This window comes from Cupressus sempervirens, chromosome 7 (assembly GCF_028749045.1).
Source record: "Cupressus sempervirens isolate cs-2001-9-10 chromosome 7, ASM2874904v1, whole genome shotgun sequence".
NCBI classification, from domain to species: Eukaryota; Viridiplantae; Streptophyta; class Pinopsida; order Cupressales; family Cupressaceae; genus Cupressus; species Cupressus sempervirens.
This window is the reverse complement of record NC_143124.1, coordinates 130,055,824-130,061,471: the sequence shown is the minus strand read 5'-3', so window position 1 is coordinate 130,061,471 and position 5,648 is coordinate 130,055,824. Positions and strand designations below refer to the sequence as shown.

The window sequence follows — 5,648 nt, the reverse complement described above, 5'->3', positions numbered from 1 at the left end:
ATTGTATCTCTTGTGAAGAAAAACTACGAGAAAAAAATATAAGAAGCATCCAAATAGATAAGAAAAATAAAATCTAAAAAAAAAGTCTACAATCAAAATCATGAAAGTATAATATAAGTTAATAAAGTAATTCAATTTTCAATAAAGTAAATAATTGTGTACTTAATAAAGCATTAAAAAAATCCATCTCTCACTATAAAACGTTATATATATATATATATATATATAAATTGTTCAATCTATCAAAAAATTATTTTTAAACAAACTGCAATTAATCTACCCTAACTACCCTTCTCGCTAATTCCAATTGAGGCTTACCCTGTACATTATTAGCCTGAAGCCAAAGCGATCAACACATTAGACAGAGTAAACTATTCCAGAAGTGCTAATAATTTCTGAAAAGCCTTCACGACTCTTTTTCTGCTTCCCTCAACTAGCGCCTCCTTCTCTATCCTAATTCCTTCGGGTGTGACGACCACTATATCTCCACCGTTTTTGAGGTGCAAGTATATTTGTACCACTTTCCTCTCCTCCCCGTTCAGCTCCTTTCCCTCCCTATAGCAGAAATAATTAGTCTCGCGTACATATCCCAACAGCTTGGCCTTCCTGAATGTAAGATCAGGAAACTCCGAAGAGTTTAGAATGGGCTCCATGACACAGCTAACGCTACCTTGTATAAATATTTCTCCCGGCCTTCCCTGCAAATAGTAATTTTTGCAAGTAATTAACATGAACATTAGTATAAATTCAGAAAACTCTGAATTTGTGAAAGTTTTTATTACCTTGATATTTATAGATTGAATACAAGACTTGAGAGCTGATATGGTGTCACATACGAACTCCACTACTTCCAATCCTTCCACTTTCTCAAAACTTTGTATAACGGACTCCTTCCAGTGGGTCTGTCGAAGACATAGATGCTTGAATGAATTGCAGTGTTGCAGGCCTTCTATTTTCTTAACTTTGGGGCATTTTATCAGTCTAAAGTATTCCAGCGAAGCCAAATCGGCAAAGCTTGATAGCTCTTCAAACTACGAACAATATTGTATTAGCAGCTTCTCAAGGCATACGAGACCACTAAGAGAGCTGATGTTCTTCAGCACTTCGCAATGGTATATTGACAGCGTTTGCAGGGTCATTGGCAGTCTCTCTATCTCGATTAAATGGTGATTTTTAGGAAACTTGTCTTTTTGAACGATGCTATTGTCCTCGACCTCAAAATTTTGGAGGTTGGGCCAACAGTCACTGGAAATTGATAGCATGGAGACTGGTTTGCAGTCTTCTTCCTCAGCACCAAATTCCATTGTACCTTCGAAACTTAGAATTTCAATCTTTTTCAACGAGGGAAAGCGAACAAGAGAAGTCTGCAAGCCTTTCATCACCTGGCTCTCAATTTTGAGCGACCATAAGTTGACCAGTTGACCAATGTTACTTGGTGAGCTTCTCAACTTAATGCAACTAGTTCGATCTAATTTTGTCAATGATGCCTGATTCTTAATTTGATTAGGAAAATCTTCTAATTTTTCACAACCACTGAATCCCAAGTACTTGAGCTTTTCGATGCCTTCAAATACATCTAAGTTTAGTTTAAGCTTGGCATAACCTTGTAAATTTAGATGCTCCAGGTGTATCAGCCTCTTAAATGAATCTGGCAAATTTCTCAACTGCTTGCACAGTCCTAGATTTATGTGCTTCAATCTGTTTAAATTGTCAAAACCCTCAGGTAGTGAGGATAACATTTCACGACCTGATAAATCCAGATATCCCAGGTGTATCAGCTGCCCGAAAGAGTCCAGCGACGTGCTCAACTGGCTACAGCAAATTAGACTTATGCGCTTCAATCTATTTAAATTACCAAAACCAATAGGTAGCGAGGACAAACCATTAGTAGTTGAGGAGAATGGAATCTCTAGATCTTCCAAGTGTGTCAACTGCTTGAAAGAATCTGGTAAAGTGCTCAACTGCTCACAAAACGTTAGACTTAAATACTTCAATCTTACTAAATTCCCAAAGCCATTAGGCAGTGAGGAGAGCATTTTACATCTGGATAATTGCAGATGTTTCATCTTTATCAGCTGCTGGAAAGAATCTGGCAAAGTGCTCAACTGTGGGCAAGATAGCATTAAATACTTCATATCTTTTAAATTGCCAAAACCAGCTGGCAGTGAAGATAACTTTGGACAGTATAAATATAAATGCTTGAGCGAATGCAGGCCACAGAACTCTTCTGGCAAACTGCTACCACTAAAACAAAGGGAAAGCATTTTAAGATTTTGAAGACGTCCTATTGAGGTTTGCAGCCGTTGCAATTTGAAAGAGAAATGTACGATAAGATTTCTCAATTGCAGAGGAGGCTGCACGCAAACATCATTATACTCAATTCAGTTCATTATTCTACTGAATTCAATTGAGAAAAATATAAACTATCAAAAAGCTGTTACATAAAAACCACGGATTCAAACTACTTACATCCACATTGACCTGCCACAACTCCTCCAAGTCATTAGCATCATCAAGCTCTAAAACACTTAAATGTCTTAATGGAAGCCAAGATGGAAGATTTCTTAATGAACGGGTATGCCAGCGAAGCCAAACAAGATGCTCGGATAAATATGCAAACTCTTCCGTGAACTCATTGCTTTGCGCATGAAGTATATTTAGTTTTCTTGAGGTTCGCATTAGCTAATGAGCGTACTCTTTGAAGGCCACAAAAGTAGCTGGTGGTTGTATCCCTCTAATTTGTATTTCTTTCTAAATGAAAAATACCAGAATACAAGCTATTTCAGTCAACTCTGCCGCAAGCAGAGGCAGAGAAAACAACAAATTATTATTTTTATGATATCACTAAGAAATAATTAAAGGGGAGCCAGTAATACATTTACCTGGAAATGCAATATATTATGAATCTGCTGTGGACGCCAAAGCCGATATGATGAGTGCTCACTTGCCATCTCTCTTCCCATGTCCCTCAGATGATCGTGCATCCGTATCTTCTTCTCATTGAAGGTGTTATGTTTCTCGGAAACCAGCTCAACAAGACACTTATTTACAAGTGTTTGTAATCCGTGCAGGCCACTCCAACCCGATCCATCCCACAGTGCTATAGTTGTGCTTTTGCATTCGCCGATGAGAAAACAAGCCGCATCCAAGAACATCTCTCTATCTTCTTTATCCAGACCATCATAGCTAACCTGTAGCCTCTATGTGATGTCGCTAGGCAATATTCTTGAGATTTTATCTAATTGGGATTCCCAGTAAGCAATGGAATCCTCACCATGTAGCTGTCCCCCTAATACCTTCAGAGATAAAGGCAGACCATTGCAAACCTGGACGAATTTGTCAACCAGAGTGTCAAATCTGGTGGGTGGAGAAGACTTCTGAAAAGCATGCCTGCAGAATAAATTCTTCGCTACTGAGCTCTCAAGTCTTGGCACTTCGTAAATGTTTGAGATACCCATCGATTTAAGAACACCCCTTTTGCGGGACGTCAGAATTACCATACTTTGGGATCCGAGGTTGAGTTTATTTTTCAAAAGAGCATACAACTGATCGATGTGATCCAGGTGATCCAAAACAATGAGGGCCCGAATAGAGCTCAAACAATTTGTGAGTACCACTTTGCCTTCGTCGACACCGTCTAATGACAAATTTTCAACGCCAAGGTCTGTAAGAAGCTTTTTCTACTTCACAGGCAGAGCATTTCTAGATGTCGCATCCCGCACGTCGGGAACAAAACCGCATTTCTGAAATGAGCGAAAGTTTCTGTTGAAGAGCTCTTTGGCCAAAGTGGATTTCCCAATGCCACCCATGCCCACGATCCCCGTGAGTTTTTCACTGTCTTCTTCACTTGTGACTGATTCGACAAAACCTTGCACTAGTTCATCCAAACCAAGTGGATATTCGGCTACATGTATGGGATCTATTTTCATTAATCCCAATGCTCTATTCACAATGTTCTTCAAAACTTCGGCCTCGACCCTAAACATTATGGGCGAAAAATAAAAATCAAAACAAAACACACAACACGAATTAAGTAGAACCTATATATTGTAGAATCTGAAAACAGGTAAAGAATAGAGATTATAATACAGCACACAAAACAACAATTATTTCCACGCACTAATTAAAACTACATTACAATCATTTAAAACGAATATATTGCGTGTTCTCCAACGCTACAAACTCCTTCTACGCAGATATTCACTCTATCATAAACAATGCAAACTGATACAATTTTTTCAGTTCCTCTTGCATGAGCAGATAAATATTAAAGAATATATAGAATACAAAAAATTATCAATTCCTCATGCATCACATTTCTCAACATATATGGAATACAGAACTTGACTATCGAGGAGAAAAAGAAACAATACATACTTATTATTGTTAACCTGTAAGCCGGAAAGGGATGAAATTTTGTGTATTGCCGCTTTCCACTGCTCAAGCCTTTCCTTGGTGTATCTACCTTTCTTTGCATGTTGTGAGAACGCATCGGCATATATTCCTTTTTCTTGATCAATATATCTGAGATCAGAGGGATGAACCTGATAGAAAATGGGAACGATTGTAGCAGGGGCTCTGATTTTGAGCATGTAAGCAAGCTCATCCAGACACCATGAGGATTGGGCATAGTTGGGAGAGAAAATGGCAATGTGAAGAGAGGCACTGTTCATTGCTGCTTGTATTTGTCTCTGTATCACATCGCCTGGCCGAATTGCACCTACATCGAGGAAAGCGCGGAATCCCTTGCTATCAAGGGTTTCCTTAATTTTTTCGGTGAATGTGTATTTCGTATCGCTTCCGCGATGGTTAATGAAAATCTCCCAGAGCTCCGTGGACGCAGACTCGGAGAATGGTGGGAACTGGTCAAATATGTTTTGGCGATCAGCCTCATGTAGCGTTTGCCGGCTGAGTTCAATAGCTCGCATCAACCTGCGGAATGGAATGAGGCAGATCTGTGCCAAGATGTTTAGAATGGACAGACACCATTCCTGCAACAAGTTAGGGATCTCCATTAAAAAGTTCCCATTTTGCCTGGGCCTTGAAGAAGGTTCAGGCTGCTCAAAAGCATCTTCCAGTTCAGGCTGCTCAATAGTGTCTTCGAGCTCAGGCTGCTCAGAATTGGAAGCCATTTCAAAGGATCCAAATTAACCTTAATACAGAGAAGAGACAGAACCACGGTCGCAAATAGAGGGAAACAACGCTATGCGAGAAGAAAATAAAGATTTGGAGAAGAAGAAGAGCGAAAACATAGAAAACGGCCTGTCCAAAACCACGTGAGTTCGTACAAATTTTTACAAAGAAGCGTCTACGTTGAAGACGGCTACCTATGGATGCGGCAATGTTTGCGTAGATTGCACCATACATAAAATAGCATAACTATAATTGCAACAAACGTAGATATATAAATAGTCTAAATTAATAGATGGTAACATGGATGACAATGGATGACCATGCAAGCGCTCTGGGGCACCGGCTATCTAATTGATTATTTTTAATGTATCATGCACATTTTAGGCATCATGGCATACGTAGGCATTATGGCTATAACAAGTGATGAAAGTGGAAGTAAAACATTTATGAGAACCATGCACTATCCTATCTTGCAACTGTGAGGCAACTTAGGGAAAAATACCTGATTTAGAGAA

General features: G+C 39.2%; 1 pseudogene; it reads right to left on the bottom strand.

Annotated features, from left to right (window-relative positions):
• Positions 1–371: 371 nt before the first annotated feature.
• LOC149545834 (TMV resistance protein N-like) lies at positions 372–4,928 on the bottom strand (annotated as a pseudogene).
• Between the last annotated feature and the right edge of the window lie 720 nt (positions 4,929–5,648).